Consider the following 17,590-nt stretch of genomic DNA (forward strand, 5'->3'; position numbering starts at 1 on the left):
CACTCTGAACTGTGGCAAAAGGAAACTTTAGCTTTTTAAAAGAAATGGGAGAAAAATGTGGTAACAATTTTTTTTTTATACACATAAAAGACAGAGTTAGTATTCAGCAGGTTCTGACCAATTCTGGAGAACCAGTAGTGGAAATTTGGAGTAGTTTGGAAAACCGGCAAATACCACCTCTGACTGGAGATTTTACAATATCCTTCCCCTGCCACAGCCACCAAGCCATGCCCACAGAACTGGTAGTAAAAAAATTTGAATCCCACCAGTGATACAAGAATACAAATATGTAATTTAGTGCAAGTAATACAACATTAAAAGAAAAGGCTAAGGAAAGGAGGGAATCCCTTAACTTTGTATTTAGGAGGTATTATTTTGGATATATTATTGACTTACTTATTAATAAGTGATGGCTACAATTGAACCATCTACTTCCAAGGAGTTCTGATATACGACATCCCATGTTATTGTGGTAAAACCAAAGATTAACTACTTACTGCAATCCATGACTGAATGGGAATCTGGAGACAAGCCAGTAGACTTCAGTTTTCATTGGCGGATTATATAAAAATCATTCAATAAACCATATATTTTTTTACATTTTTAAATTACTCAAAGGCATAATGTGATTTAGCTCAGTGTTGTTTTTACTTAGTCATTGTCATTTGTAAAAAAAAAAAATCGTTATGAGTTTTGCATGTTTTGTGAAATTGCTGTTCTCCTGAGAGCTGTTCCGAGCATCCAGGCATGGGAAATGCTCTGTCTGTCGTTCGATAGGCTGAGCTGATTTCTGAGGACACTCCTCCTCCTCCTTGGAGCTCCTCCCAAACGTCCCCAGTTTTAGCTCAGCCTGTCATTTAGACTAGACATGCATTCCTCACCAGGATCATCGGAAAGCTAAAAAACAGGTTTCAGTAGCCTTCAAGATTAGAAGGCACCCTTTCCCCCCCAAATTCTTAAAGCATTTTCCCTTTAAAATGTATGAGTTTTGCATGTTTGGTGAAATTGCTATTTTGTGGTATATTTAACAAACATGGATAAGCTAAACATGGCTTAATGGGCCATGAGCTTCATATCTGAAGTGCTTTTAGTTGGATTTATCTATAAATTTTATATAATATATGAATTTTATAAAATTCAGCATTTTATATTTTTTAAACAATTTTTGTTTTATAATGGATAAATCTTTACAGATTTAAAAACTGCTGCAATTCAGGAATCGAGCACAACACTACTCAACAGCATTTTTAAAAAAACTAATTCATCAAAAATAAACCTTTCTTAAAAACTTAATTTACCTTGAAAATTCTTGGGATCTTTCATGTATCTTGTATAAGAGCTCAGAAACATCAAAACCTTTTGTGAAAAATTGCTGAAATCTTGTCAAATATTGCATTTATTTAACAAAAAACAACAACAAATTTTTGGAATTTTGAATTTTTCAGTATTTTAATATTACAAGGTTTGTGTCAACACCAGAGAAGAATGCTAGCCAGTACTGTATTTGATTAATTTGAATTATATAAACACACTCACACTCACACTCACACACATACACACATACAGAGACACACACATGCACATTTAAATATTCAATAATTCAGCATTTAGTTTTGAAGTTTAATTTAATTTAGTTTTTTTACTTTAATATCTTAATATTAGCAATCTTAAATTGCTAACCACACTTAGAGATGAAATTCAAAATTTTCTGTTTCATTTCATAGGATTTTTAAAATGTTATCATTGGATATTTTTTTACTTAGTTTAGCTAATAGCCCCCAAAATCATTAAGAGTCTGAAAATAAAATTTGATGATAATTTGGAAACATAATTCACAGCTAACTTAGAATTATTAGGCTCAATCTTTGAAAGTAATAAAGAAAATTATTTGATTTTAAAATCGTCTTCTGATTTGCTCCTTTTTGAAAATTATTTAAAGTTTTTATAATATTTACCATATTTGTGATGCTTATCTTGTTTGGCAATATCATACTGATTTTTATGTAGAAGGGAGGTATGATCATTTTTGATCTCAGTACTGGAACAGTTGTTAAAACTTTTGAAGCTAAAAAGCTAAAAAGGATGTTCCTCAATTTAGATTTAGTACATTTTTTAAATCTACTTGGATCACAGTTGTAATTCATTTTCTATAGGAGAAGGAGAGGCAAAACTGGGGGTGGAATTAGAAGAGGAATAAGTATAGAATCCCTCCATAGCCATAAGCAGACTAACTCCAATCTCCCTTGGATTTCCATTGTCCATATCTAATTCCAAGCAGGCCCTAACCGTTCATTGAGAAGATTCCTGTACATAGTCTGTGTAGCAATGAATCAGTTTAATTTGACCTTCACATGTGGACCTGACTTTTTGTGCCTGACATTTTCTGATACCATGTTGCAGTCATCAAATAAAGACAATATAGGGAATCTACTTGACATCTAATGCAGTATGTCATCCAGAGAAGGATCCACTTGCCTGCCTATAAGGCCTTGACAACTGACAGATCAAGGTTGTGCTGTCTTGTCAGCTGAAACAAAAATGGATCTACAATATGAATCCCAAAATAGTAAAGTTTTTTGTCTGAAGAAATAGCATGGGCTTTTTGTTGGCATTGAAAAAAACCTTTACTGTCAGTGTATAAGTTACTTTACATTCTTCAAGCTGATGATTAAAAAAATAAGAATATAGAAATACTAAAAGCAAAATAAGAAAATAAGAAAAACATAAAAGCATCATAAACACTTTCAATAGCACATTTTTAGAAATAAAATGAATTTTGATGTAGAAGAGCTCAGCAGCAGTTATTAGTACCAACACATTATAAAGGAAAGAAGTGCTGTTGTATTGTTGTGCAATGTCTATTTTGGTTACCAGGAAAGGTTCATAGTGGTAGTGAACAGGCCTTTGGGGAGAAATTGTTGGCATTCTTTGGGCAATCAGCACATTTTAAGGAAGAAGGAAGACACCGTATAGATTTATTTCTGTACCTTGATGGAAGTCTGATATTTAATTCATGCTGTGTACTTTCTAATATGCCAGATCTCTGAAACTCAGCACAATCCAGCTCAAATTAAACAACACAATCCATTGCAGGAAAGAGCAATCAGTTTTGTTGATTCATGGTCTCCTGGATTGTTTTCTGGCATGGATAATTTGGGCTAGTCTGTTGTCCTATGAGTGTTACCATTTTACCACTGGCAGAAACATAATCCTCTTTTTATTTAGACATACAATACCTGCAATCCCAAAGCATCTGTCATTATCTGTACTTAAAATTGGCTAAGTAGGTAATTGCATAAATGATTATAAAAATAAAAACTGGAGAATGTGGAGAATGAAATGGGAAGACTCTGTCTAATGTAAATAGGAGCAGGGAATTACACTGCTCAAAAAAATAAAGGGAACACTTAAACAACACAATGTAACTCCAAGTCAATCACACTTCTGTGAAATCAAACTGTCCACTTAGATAGCAACACTGATTGACAATCAATTTCACATGCTGTTGTGCAAATGGAATAGACAACAGGTGGAAAGCATAGGCAGTTAGCAAGATATCCCCAATAAAGGAGTGGTTCTGCAGGTGGTGACCACAGACCACTTCTCAGTTCCTATGCTTTCTGGCTGATGGTTTGGTCACTTTTGAATGCTGGCGGTGCTTTCACTCTAGCGGTAGCATGAGACGGAGTCTACAACCCACACAAGTGGCTCAGGTAGTGCAGCTCATCCAGGATGGCACATCAATACGAGCTGTGGCAAGAAGGTTTGCTGTGTCTGTCAGCGTAGTGTCCAGAGCATGGAGGCACTACCAGGAGACAGGCCAGTACATCAGGAGACGTGGAGGAGGCCGTAGGAGGGCAACAACCCAGCATCAGGACCTCTACCTCTGCCTTTGTGCAAGGAGGGACAGGAGGAGCACTGCTAGAGCCCTGCAAAATGACCTCCAGCAGGCTACAAATGTGCATGTGGCTGTTCAAACGGTCAGAAACGGACTCCATGAGGGTGGTATGAGGGCCCGACGTCCACAGGTGGAGGTTGAGCTTACAGCCCAACACCGTGCAGGATGTTTGGCATTTGCCAGAGAACACCAAGATTGGCAAATTCGCCACTGGCGCCCTGTGCTCTTCACAGATTAAAGCAGGTTCACACTGAGCACATGTGACAGACGTGACAGGGTCTGGAGACGCCGTGGAGAACATTCTGCTGCCTGCAACATCCACCAGCATGACCGGTTTGGCAGTGGGTCAGTAATGGTGTGGGGTGGCATTTCTTTAGGGGGTGTCAGTTCCCTGAGCGGATCTCAGATCCTTCCAGTGGTGGCTGTCCCCAGCCATCAGCATGAGCCACCTCTTCAAAGACCCCAGCCGAGTGGTTATCACCACAGATGCCAGCCTGTACAGCTAGGGAGCTCATCTTCAGTCAGAGATGACTCCGGGGCAGTGTTCTCAGTTGGAGAACACTCATTCCAACAATTGGCTGGAATTCAGGGCTATCCATCTGGCCCTCAGACAGTTTCAGGCTAAAGTGGTTGGGACCCATATCCTTATAATGATTGACAATGTGGCAGCCAAGGCACACATCAACCGTCAGGGAGGAACCAGGTCCAGGAAGCAGAGAGGCTAGGTCTTTGGGCAGAGAGGCATCCTCTAATTCTAAGGGCGGAACACATTTCGGGGGTCGACAATGTACAAGCAGATTGGCTAAGCAGGGCCCAGATAGATCACTTGGAATGGCGTCTCCATCCGGACCTGTTCAGGGAAATGACTGGGATTTTCAGATTCCTGGTCGTGGACCTGTTTGTCTCCCCAGACAATGTCCAACTTCCCAGGTATTTCACCAGGTTCTCCACACTGGGGACAGAAAGGATCGATGCCCTTTGGTGTCAATGGCCAAAGGGTCTTTTGTACGCATTCCCACCTCTTCCTCTCATTCCAGCTGTAATCAGGAAGTTGTTGGTGGAGAGGATGGAGGTTTTATTCCTGGCCCCCCATTGGTCCAGACGCCCCTGGTTTGTGGATCTGGTGAACCTATCAGTGATCCCCCTATGAAGGATCCCCCATCCAAGATTTCCCTCAGCCAGGGGGCCCTATTGCATCTAGAGCCCCAATGGCTTCAGTTAGCCATATGGAGATTGAGTGGGGATCGTTAACCAAGGACAGCTTCTTTTCTAGAGTCATAAATACTATGCAGGCATCTAGAAAAGCATCTACCAATCGCATTTATGATGCTACTTGGAGGATTTTTTGCACTTGGTGTAATAAGACTAATTGCTATGGCTTCGCCAATGGCAGGAAGATGCTAAAACTAAGGGGAGACATGCCTCCGCATCTTACAGAGGTTCCTCCCTCTTTGGGGATGCATTGAACCCTTTCCTTGTTGAGAACAAGGAAAAACGCAAGGTATTGCCCTCCCTTACCAGATGCGCAGATAGGCGTGCTTTCCTATATGTCTGTAGGCAGTCCTTTCATCTGACGGACAGCGGGGCAGACCACAGTCAATTTCAGCATTCTTATCTCCAAGACCTGAATGCCAAGCGGACAGATCGGGGTTCAGAGATAGGTATAGACAACAATTTCAAGCCAAGTGGCCATTTTGTGGGTCAGAAGGCTGTCCCTTTCGCCATTCCAAGTGACTGCCAGGACCCTCCTCCTATTGGTGGGCACCTGGCCCTATTTGCGAATCAATGAGAGAATATCACCAACGACTTATGGGTCCTAAATAAGTTACGATTCGGCCTCACTCTAGAATTTCTCTTCATGTTTCTGAGAAACTTCATCCGTTGCACCACCTCCAAAAATGCAATCAGGAGGGATCTCATGGTCATGGCAATTCAACACCTGTTGGACATCCAGGCCATTGAACCAGTTCTGAAGGACTAATGGGGACTAACGGATTCTATTCAATCCTATTCATAGTTCCAAAGTCCTTCGGGGGGGGCAGAGAACAATTCTGGACCTCAAAAAATTGAACATCCACTTGACGTACAAGAGGTTCAAAATGCAGTCTCTGCAGTCAATCTTGGAGCACATCAGGATGGGCGACATTTTGATGTCCATCAACCTGAGGGAGGTCTACCTCCATATCCCAATCTTTCCCTTCCATCGAAGGTACTGTTACTCAGGCTGCCATTTTCAGTACAGGGCACAGCCTTTCAGTCTATCCTTGATAGTCCCTAGGACCTTCACAAAAATGCTAGCAGCACTGGCCACGCACCTAAGAGCAATTCCGGTGCATGTCCAGTGCTACCTGGACGACATCCTCATCCACTCCAGTTCTATCCATTAAGCACAGAAGGACCTAGAAACGATGATCCATGTCCTTCAGGACTACGGGTTCTCTATCAATTTCCCAAAAAGTCATCTATTACCAACTACTCTCCTTTTACACCTAGGCGCAGTGATAGACATCTAGGCACAGGTTATGCGAGGTTTACCTTTCCCAGGAGCTCCAGGGCAGCATCAGGTCCTTGGTGAATCAAACCAGAAAGGAAAAAACCGTTCCATTGGCCGTGCTTTCACAGCTCCTGGGAAGATGGTATCTTGTATAGTGATAGTCCTTTGGGCTCGGCTACATCCCAAAACCTTGCAATGGTTCCTGTTACCATTCCAGAGGGTAGGAGACAGCTGCTTTAACACCAAGGTCTGGGTGCCATTAGAGACATCAGGTCCCTCAAATGGTGGGTTTCCCCAGCAATAACCAAGGGTACCCTGTTCAAGGAGCCCAGCCACCTAACCTTGACCTCAGATGCCAGCCTGTTTGGCTGGGGAGCCCATCTCCAGTCTCAATTGGCACAAGGAAAATGGTCTCAGGCAGACCTGAAAAACAACATAAACTGACTGGAGCTCCGAGCAATCCATCTTACCCTACGGCACTTTCAGACCGCCGTAGAAGGACAACATATACTGATCATGATGGACAACATGGCCACCAAGGCACACATCAACCCCCAGAGGGGCATCCACTCCAGGTCCCTCCTGTGTGAGGCAGACCAACTGTGTCTCTGGGCAGAAGCTCACCTGCTTTCCATCAAAGCGGAGCACATCCTGGGGGTGACAAATGCACAGGTGGATTATCTCAGCAGGACCACGGTGGACCATTATGAGTAGTGGCTACACCCGGACCTCTTCAAGAAACTGTCAGAGAGATTTGGTCACCCAGTCCTGGACTTGTTTGCCACCCCTGCAAACTCGCAACTGCCCAGATTTTTCACAAGATTTGCGACATTGGGAGCAGAGGGAGTCAACACCCTCCACAGCACTTGGCCCAGGAGCCTATTATAGGCATTCCCTCCTCTGCACCTCATACCTGGGGTGATCAGGAAACTTATACTAGAAAAGGCGGAGATTCTGCTTCTCAGTCCCCATTGGCCCAGACGGCCATGGTACGCTGACTTGGTCAGCCTATCTGTATCCCCTTCTTGAAAGATTCCTGAGGACAGGATCTTTCTCATCCATGGTGTCTTGGTCCACCTGGAGCCTCAGTGGCTCCATCTCATTGTCTGGCACTTGAGAGAGAATCCTGAGGAAGGACAACTTCTCAAGGAAGATGATACAGACAATCCAGGCTTCCAGAAGACCTTCCACCAATAGAATTTATGACTCTACTTGGAAGGTGTTCTGCAAATGGTGTGTTAGGATGGGCTTAGATCCCATGGTGGTATCTATTCCACAGATCCTGGACTTTTTACAAGAGGGTCTTGACAAAGGGTTAGCACCTAGCACTATTCGCAGAAAGGTGGCGGCCTTATCCTCAGTGCTAATCTAAGGGGACTTGGAATCCCTTGCCCACCATCTGGTGGTACAAACTTTCATCAGAGATGCAGTTAACTTAAAACTGCCTGTAGTACACAGGTACCCCACCTGGGACCTGTCCAAGGTACTAAAGGCCCTCACCTCAGCACTCTTTGAGTCACTTCAGACTATGAGTCTGCGATACCTGACCTTCAATGTTGCCTTTTTAGTGGCCACCACATCAGCCAGGCAAATATCAGAATTGGCAGCCCTCTCAGTCAGGGAGGACCTTTGCATTTTCCACACAGACAGGGTAGTTCTATGTTCCTTCATTCCCAAGATAAACTCCTGGTTCCACAGGGTCCAGGAAATAGTGCTACCAAACTTCTATCCAGGACCATTCCACTCGCTGGAACAAAGGTGGCACACCTAGACATGTGAAAGCCACTCCGCAGATATATATAAAAAAATCTCATCGTAGAACAGAATCCCTATTTGTAGCATTCCAACCATCTTCAATGGGCACCAAGTTCACCTCATCGAACAAAGGCCATTGGATAAGGGTGTGTATAGCCAAGGTCTACGAGTTCCAGGCTCTCCCGGTACTCAGACGAGTAACTGCTCATTCTTCTCAAAGTGCAGCTACTTCAGCCGCATGGGGAATGCAGGCCTCTATTGAGGACATCTCCAGGGCAGCAACATGGTCCTCGTTGTCTCCCTTCGTACGGCACTACAAACTGGACACCTTCGCCTCGGCTGAGGGGACCTTTGGCAGGATAGTGCATGTTGAGCCAGCTTTGGTATATCCCAAGTGTGAATTTTCCAATCGACGTGCTGGAGAAGGGACATTGGCTTACCTGAATGCCCTTTCTCAGCATGTGAATGGAGAATCCACTCCCACCCTGGTGACCATCTGGTCCCACATCCAGGAGATACAGAGCCAATACCACTGAGGAGTTCATCAGATGACTGCGCCTTCATTACAAACTGGGACAGTGACAGTTGCCAGAGAGGCGTTGCAAAAGATTGAGGACAGTCTCTGGGCAGAAAGGCATGTGTCAACCCAAGTGTAGATTCTAAGTGTGGATTCTCCATCGACATGCTGAGAAAGGGTGTTCAGGTAAGCCAACACCTCTTTTCTTTGTCCTACCAGCTGTAATACCTGGATTATATTAAGACCATAGTTTCCACCAAACCTCTACGATATATTCAAAAAATAATTTTTCTGAGTACACTTTACTATGTAACTTCTCATTAAAATTAATAGGCAGTTACATAATTTCAGTGGGATTTTATTGGGTGAAAATCATTCACTGCAGCACAGTAAAGCTAATCATCACATAAAGAAAATAACGTGGTTACCAAGTAATTATTTGAGAATATGGGAAGATTGTATGCATTGCTTTTTAATTTCATTTGAAGTGTGTAATATAGGCAATTTCAAATGTGTGTAAACCAAGTAACCCATTTCTTTTTCTTGGTGTGACTAAGTTGTAAATTGCAGATAAAGCTATTAATGTTGGAAAATAAATTAAGGCATTTATACATGGCAAATTGGAAGAAGCCTTCTATACCCTCACAGGAGTACCTAAAAAGTTGTTTAATTCTTCGGAGCTGACTGTAAATAATATGGACAGATATTATTGTAGCTGAGCAGTTCCACGTCTGTAAGCAGACAATGAGTTCCACTCTAATGCTAAATTTTCTAATATGGCAGTTTTGCTTGCATCTTTTTGTCTGTATAGAAAAAAACTATTCAGGGAAGTGAATTTGGGTTGGAAAAAAATGGTAAGAAGGGAAAGAATTAAGAGGCTTTTCCCCCCTCACCCCAGTTCTTCTTTGACCTTGTAAAAATACCTTTGCAGGTACTATATGCAAACAAAGAACCAAGGAAAATAAAATGTGTTTGGTGTGGTATGTTGTTTTGGAATTATTTTTAATGTGTTCTTGTTTTGCTTTCTTAGATCAAGTTATGTCACATTCTGTAGCCTATGTACCATTGTATAAATCAACAACTTATTTTTGTTTGGTGACACACATTAATTTTATACTGTCTTCTAATTAGGATTTTGGTAAGTGGAGCTTTCCTGTGGTGACCACTGGCATGTTATAATGCATTTGAAACAGCTGTGAGAAAAATACATTAAATTATATAACTGATACCATGGTAATTATCTACCATGTTAATTAATTGGCATATTGCAGTCTAGCCATATGGCCACTCTAAACAAGCAAGTCATGAGTGGTTTGCAACTGCAAGAGAAGGATGACATGATCATCTGATTGTCTATACCAGAGGTGTCAAACTCAAGGCCCCCAGGCCAGATCTGGCCTGCGGGATGCTTAAATCTGTCCGCGGAGCCGGCCTGGAAATAGCAAAGGACTGACTCCTGCTGCCTCTGGCAACCAAAATGGGCTGCAGAAGAAGCACCCAATTTTTGGGCCTGGATGGCCTTCTGCAACACTCTGCCAACCAAAATGGAGCATGGAGAGGCTCTACTCCACTTTGGCCGTCAAAGAGTTGCAGGAGACCGTACATCTGAAAACAGGGCATGTGGGGTGTGCACATCCCCCTGTGCCTCGTTTTGGCTGGCGAAGTGTTAAAGGAGGCATCTGTCCCGTCTTCTCTCCCTCTCAGCTGGCCCGCGGAGAAAAACTACAATGCTGATCTGGCCCTTGAAGAAATTTTAAATTGGTAGATGTGCTGCTTCTTCCCTTATAATTGATTCACAAAGATATTTTTAGTTCAGAAGTAATGGCAATTTGGTAAGCAAGAAATTATGCCAATACTAGAAATATGAAGGGGCAGGGAAGTACCTTGGGTGCATATATGTATATCATTCCTAAGTTTTTATGTTTTTTCCAGGTGAAACATTGGAAGTGTTGTGGAATTTTGTGAAAATTATTTTCTCCTCCCACCTTTGCAATAAATTAAATGCTTTCTAAGATAAAGGTTCATTATGAGATATGCAAGAAAGTGATTCAAATTCAAACTACCAGGTTAAAAATAAAACCAAAATTTCTCAGTCTGGACATAGTCAGGTTTCTGAAGTATCTAAATATAAAAATGAATGAATTTTTTTTAACCTAATGATTTTGATTAGAAAGTGTGATTGTGTTTTGTTATGTTTGTTGTTTAAATATGACAAACGTGCATTTATTTGTCCATAAATGTAAAAAAATGTATTATTGAAGAGTTAAATGCTACAGCGTTTTTTTAATTTTGTGACTAAGTAAGGCAAGTAGTTCCTTTTTATTCAAAAGCGATGGCTTTGATTTTCGGTGTTTATATTTTCCTGTTTAGAAGACAAAAAATAAAAAAATGTGCTAAATAGCATGTAACTCTTTATAGCTGTTTGTGATTCTCTGTACAAAATCAAAGAGTTTATATTTTAATAAGCATTTCATCTGAACAATTTAATATGGCAAGTACAGTATCAATGAAACTTTTTAGCATTAAGCACGGTTAGTAAGTAGAACTGGCTCAGTGAGCTCCATAGTCAAGTGGGGATCTGAGTTTAGATCTTCCTGGTCCACATCCAGTACATAAAATCATGTACAAGTTTCAGTATTCCTATCAAAAAATATGTCTACAAATATTTTATATCAATATGAGGTGTTAAAAAGATTAAGATAATAACTGAGATTGAAGGGGAACAAATATTTAAAGGGATTGATTCTTAACAACCCCACTGTCATACAAATACAGGCCAAATATAGTTGTGTCTCATATTTCAAAAGGAGGTTCATGCAGTAAATTTTGGAAAACTTGTATTTCTGCCTCCTTTCTTTATTGCTGCATCAGTTAACTTTTTGGTATTTCTCACTGTGAACATCATTTTAGTTGTTCACCACCTACAAACAATTCATCTTATAATCCATTTAAATCAATCTAGCCTTTGGTTTGTACTCTTCATTGTACCTGTGTGTTGATGAACAGTGAACACTTTAAATTAAGTTTACCATTTTATTTCAGCAAAATACTGAAAAGGGCAGCAAGAGGCATAATTTGTTACAACTTGTAGGCTGTCTGTGACCCATCAGTGTAGGTTCTGTTACATAATAGAGAACAGAGGTTTCAGAGAAAAGGAATACTGGCTGAGACCATGTTCAAAGAGAGCTGAAAGGAATACTGTACAGGAAATTAAATCACTGGGCAAGGAAGTAAAATTGGACTGATTGCAGTCATTAATGTCCTTTTAACGAGAGCCACATAAGGAATGTAACTCAGCAACTGTGATGGTCCCTAGTGTGGAGCCAATTAAGTAACGTAGATCTGGTATTTCAAACACACAAGAGTAGAGAGCGTAGATTATGTATCAGGAATAACACATCTGAGAATCGGGGGATTTTTCCTGTGAGCAAAGTTTACAAGAAAAAAATGAATATACAGGAGAAATGCAGATTCATACATTTAATTTATAGTGCTCTATGAATATTACTCCTCTTTTCCTTACATTCCACTCCCTCCCTATGTTAAATATAAATTAACTGCAACCTTTTTGTGCTTACCTTTTTATTTAAATTGCTTAAAAACACTATTCCCCCTCTCCCCAAATACATACATTAGTTTGTGAATTAAATCAGCTTTCTTTGAAGTATTACTTAATTTTCTTATGGCAAGCTTGGATATTTTTCTGTTTTTAAAAACACTTTCCTTACATTACCATTTAAATATATGTTTTGAAAATGTAGATGTATTTTAATAATACTTCCAATATGATTGTTTGCTTTCTTTAAAGTATCCATTACATTGGTTAAATCTTTTAGGAGTTGCCTCTGCATTTTAAAAAAATATTTGAAATACAGAAATTCTAAATTTAGGGTGGTAAATTCAGTCAGGTTTGGTTCTGTATTCCTCATTGTATGACAGAATATTGCAGTATTTTTTTTCCCTTTCAAACTTGGTAGAAATAAACAGGTCTTTAGAGATCTTTGTGGGGAAATCACAGTGCCCCTTAAATCTGTTTTTTTGTTTTCTCTCTCTTCTACTTTGCAGGTAGACAAGGGAGGTGATAAAACAAGGCATGGTTGGGATCTGCTCACATGTATTGGTCCCATGATGCAAATAAATCACTGCTTTTCTGTTTAATTACATGTTCTCATTTGCAATTTTTTCCCTGTTCCTTTTGTCACTTGTTCCCTACCTTATCTTCAGCACACAGCTATTTTGCTGCCTTTGTTGATTATTCTCCATCTCTTTCTTTCTCCTGCCTCTAACCTATTATTGCTTCTGTAAATGAACAGGAAGTACTGAATAACATCTTGGAGTGCTAACTGTGCCTCTGTTAAATCTGGCATTGGGTGAAATATAACCTCAAATGAATGGAAATACACTCAGAACTTTTTCTTCCATCCCGAAATCTGTTTTGGAGAGCTCCCACAACTATCTGGAATGGATTTTGAAAACAGCGTGATGAGGGTTACTTTTTTACCAGTTTTGTTAGAGAAACTATCACATTTCAGCCAGTGAAGCAGCAAGCAAACCTATGTACCAGTAATACACATCCACATGCAGCTCTCACAAAGAATTGCGTGAAACTTTACTTTTCATAACATGACATAACGTGATTTATTTAGGAAATGGAAATTTAGCATATACATTGTATTTACAGTGGCTAGTTACTAGAGTAGGATTAGAAAAACCCAGGTTTAGTTCTATCTTAGCCATAACACTTACTGGATTATTTTAAACTATTCATACTCTCTCTCTGCCCAATCTATGTCACAGGTTGCTTTTGTGGGAATAAAATAAAGGGACATCCTCATATAAATCATTTTGAGGTTTTAATAGAAGCATGGGATACAAACCTAATGAATCAATAAAGCAAGCATACCAGAGATGAACTATGTGTTACTCATTTGAACCAAGCTTTTTGCTTCTGCAAAACAGTCACAACATAGAAAGCAGGTTTTTTGAAATGATTTAATCCAAACAAAGAGAAACATCATGCCCTAATTCATTATCCACCGAATTTTTGTTTCAAATTAGTTACTATAGTTCATTACCTTTCAAGTGGTCAGTTATTCCACCAAACCATGTCTCCTCACTTTTTCCTTTCTAAAGACATAATTATGCTCTCACACACATATAGGTAGCCCTCAATTTATCATTACAATTGAACCCAAAAGTTCTGTTGCCAAGTGAGACAATTGTTAAGTGAATTTTGTCCCATTTTTGCCACAGTTGTTAAGTGAATCACTGCTGTTGTTTCGTAACACTGTTGTTAAGTGAATCTGGCTTCCCCATTGACAAAAGGTAATCACATGACCCTGGCACATTGCAACCATCAGAAATATGCATCAGTTCCCAAGCCTCCAAATTTTGATTATGTAATCATGGGGAAGCTGCAATGGTTGTAAGTGTAAAAACGGTCATAAGTCACTTTTTTGGTGCTGTTATAACTTCAAATGGTCATTAAGCGAATGATTGTAAGTTGAGGACAGAGGTGGTATTCAGCAGGTTCTGACCAGTTCTGGAGAACTGGTAGTGGAAATTTTGAGTAGTTCAGAGAACCAGCAAATACCACCTCTGATTACAGGCTTTACACTATGCTTCCCCAGCCATGCCCACAAAGCCACGCCCACAGAACCGGAAGTAAAAAATTTGAATCCCACCACTGATCGAGGACTACCTGCATTTCCTTTTCTCAAATGACTGAAAATTCATACTTATTTTCTCCTCTTTTATCTCCATAATCACTTGGTTCAGACAGTGACAACCTAGAGTTCATTACTAAATATGGAGAGGAGTTAAAAAATATTCAGCGCAGAGTGCCTGCCACTAAAATCTATTGGCTTATTGGTACATTTTTGTTACATTTCTAAATTTATCTGTTATCTCATCTGTAGATATTAATTCTTTAACAAAGGATGTACTCATTTAGATTCAATTTTTTCTAATTTGCTTACTAAATCTAGCTGTTATCTGATATTTCTTTTCATATTTTATGAAATGTTCTTATCTTTTTCTAACTCTCTTTGGATACTAACTGCATTCCAAATTTTAGGCATGAATGCTGGGTGTTCTCTTGTCAGTTACTTTACTATCTAATATGCTTTTAAATAGATGAAGTAATGCTAATAAAAGACAGCCACTTTCATAGTTGCCTTATTTGCCTCCTTTTCAATACTATAACACTACAACACTACCTGCATGAAACTATATATTTTTAGATGTTTTTAATCTCACCTTTATTTTTTTTAAATAACTTAAAGTGTGAAACAGAGGTGGTATTCAGCAGGTTCTGACCAGTTCTGGAGAACCAGTAGCGGAAATTTTGAGTAGTTCGGAGAACCAGCAAATACCACCTCTGACTGGAGATTTTACAGTATCCTTCCCCTGCCACACGCACCAAGCCACACCCACAGAACCGGTTGTAAAAAAAAATTGAATCCCACCTGTTCGATCTGGAGGAGTGGGCGTAATAATGGAGACGAGGCATCGATAGTGACTCAACTCAACACTTTAATAGTGACTTCAGAACAGAGCAACAACAAGGGCAGCAGCAGCTCTTTTATAGAGCTAGCTGCTGTCACAACAACCAATGACTTTGAAGTAACCGCTCTAAAAGCGTCCAATCGGCGACGGCCCGTTGTCAGCCAATCAGGTCAGCCAGAATCGGCCAATCACGATTAAGCAACCGGGCCAATCAGAAGTGCAGGCTTACAAGCCTGCTGCTGAAGTAAGCTAGTATAGTTTTTGACGAATGAGTTTATTTAGTTCGTAACACCACCACTGGTGTGAACATATCTAATACACCTTCCTCCTATTTTCCACACAATAACCACCCTGTGAAGTGAGTTGGGCTGAGAAAGAATGACTGGCTCAAAGTTACCCAAATGGCATTCATAACTTACAGTCTTCTGATGTTTAGCTTGATGCCTTAACTACTTGGCCAAATTGGCTCTTCTAGACCAACTTTTGTGACAAGGACTTGACTAAGTCAAGTGTAGAAATCCTGAACTTTTTTTTTTTTGAAACAAATTTTATTAATTTTAAAGACAAACAAACCATCGTTAACCATTAAGTACATAAAACCTCTCCATTATTAATTTTACAAGTCAAATAAAATATTATTTTATACAACATAATTCTATTTTTCACCATTTCAATATAACCATATAGATATCTCTTAACAAATTTCTCATTATTTCTCTTTTCTTATTCAATTTCATTAATTATTATTAATTTTCTATATTTATCCAGTTTATAACCATCATCTTCATTCCTCTCTGTCTTGTTTAACATTATTCTCATCCAATATTCCTCCGAGGTTTTATTAATTCTCAAAGAAAACATAGACACACAAAACACAAAAATATAAAACTTCTTTTAAGAAAGTAGTTTGGCCCCAGATTACCTCTCTTTGTATGGACTTCAATTAAATTCGTGCTCATCTTATATACCATTACCTATCTTATTTACCATTCTATATCTTCTATATAACTTCTCCCCGCTTTTCACTCTTCTTATTTCTATTTTATTTAATTCATTTTAGTTTAAATCATTGTATTTATATTTTTTGTCCATTCTTTCCAAATTATCCATTTATCTCATTCCCTACAGCAAGTAAAAAAAAAAGAATTTCTCCTGAAATCACTGATCAAGGTATGATGCCTTACTATCCTCCCCCTAAATTAATATTTAAAATAACACCTAATACCCAATCTGATTCTGCTTAGTACATTCAACCTACTAACCTCTAAAGCAGTGATCCCCAACCTTTTTTACGCCGCGGCCTGGTACCGGCATCAGCTGGGCGCCGCGGCCCGGTACCGGCATCAGCTGGGCGCCGCCATCTTTTTGATGAAAAAGTGCTTCCGGTGACCTCACGGAAGCACGTTTCATCAAAAGATAAGCGGCGCACGCTCGTGAGCTTTTCCGGTAGAAATGGCTTTCACCCGGAAAAGCTCACCGAGCGCTATGCCGCCATATTTTTTGATGAAAGCGTGCTTCCGGTGAGCTTTCTACCCGGAAAAGCTCACGGAAGCACTTTTTCATCAAAAAGATGGCGGCGCCCAGCAAGCCAGCGCCCGGTAGGAGTTGTTCCGCGGACGGTACCGGTCCGCGGACCGGTGGTTGGGGACCCCTGCTCTAAAGAGAGAAAATAATAAGTCCATAATAATTAATATAATTAAATAATAAATCTAAATTTTAAATCTTATAGCATTCCAATTGTCTATTTCAAGAAACAAATGCTACAATAATGAGTTTATAATAAGATCAAAACAACAGTAAATTAAACTTTTTAATTAAACTCAATATTTTAAACATTCCTTTTAATCTTTTATTAAATTTTAAAATCTATCATTACTAAACATTTCAATATTTTAGTCTTTTGTTAATTCTTATAACATTCTAATTTTCTATTTCTAATACAAATACTACCATACCATCTTATGTACCTTGCAGAATCTTCTTTTTTAAAGAAATTATACATTACCCTTTATCCCTAAAAAAATTCCTTTTTTCCCATCTTGTTTTATACCTTTGTGGCTTTTCCCTCCCTTTTCCCTTCCTTTCTTATCCCACCTAACCTTTTTACCTCCAGCTTCCCCTCTCTGTTGTATTCCTTTCTCCTTTTGCTCAGTAACATTAACATTGAATTGGTTTTGCATCTTATTTTTTCCTTTCTTAAGTATTTTTTTGAATCTTAAGTCCTTCATTTTCCTTCCTTTCTTTCTCCTTTCTCTCTTAACTAAATTTTTAGATTCATTGAAGATGGTGTCTTCTTCTTCTCCTTGTTCTCCTTCCATTTCCTCCATCTGTTGTTGTATTTGATAATTAACAAGCGCCATTTCTAAAAAGAGGAAGGCTTCTTTCACAGCGTCCTTTCTTTCTTCATATTCTCTAAGTT

General features: G+C 39.5%; 1 protein-coding gene across 2 annotated transcripts in view; it reads left to right on the forward strand.

Annotated features, from left to right (window-relative positions):
- Window positions 1–17,590, forward strand: part of MLLT3 (MLLT3 super elongation complex subunit) — a 147,810-nt gene that overhangs the window by 40,628 nt on the left and 89,592 nt on the right. The gene's annotated exons all lie outside the window — the stretch shown is intronic.

This window comes from Notechis scutatus, chromosome 2 (assembly GCF_049901735.1).
Source record: "Notechis scutatus isolate UNSWTSFEM ecotype Mainland chromosome 2, rNotScu1.2, whole genome shotgun sequence".
Taxonomy (NCBI): Eukaryota; Metazoa; Chordata; class Lepidosauria; order Squamata; family Elapidae; genus Notechis; species Notechis scutatus.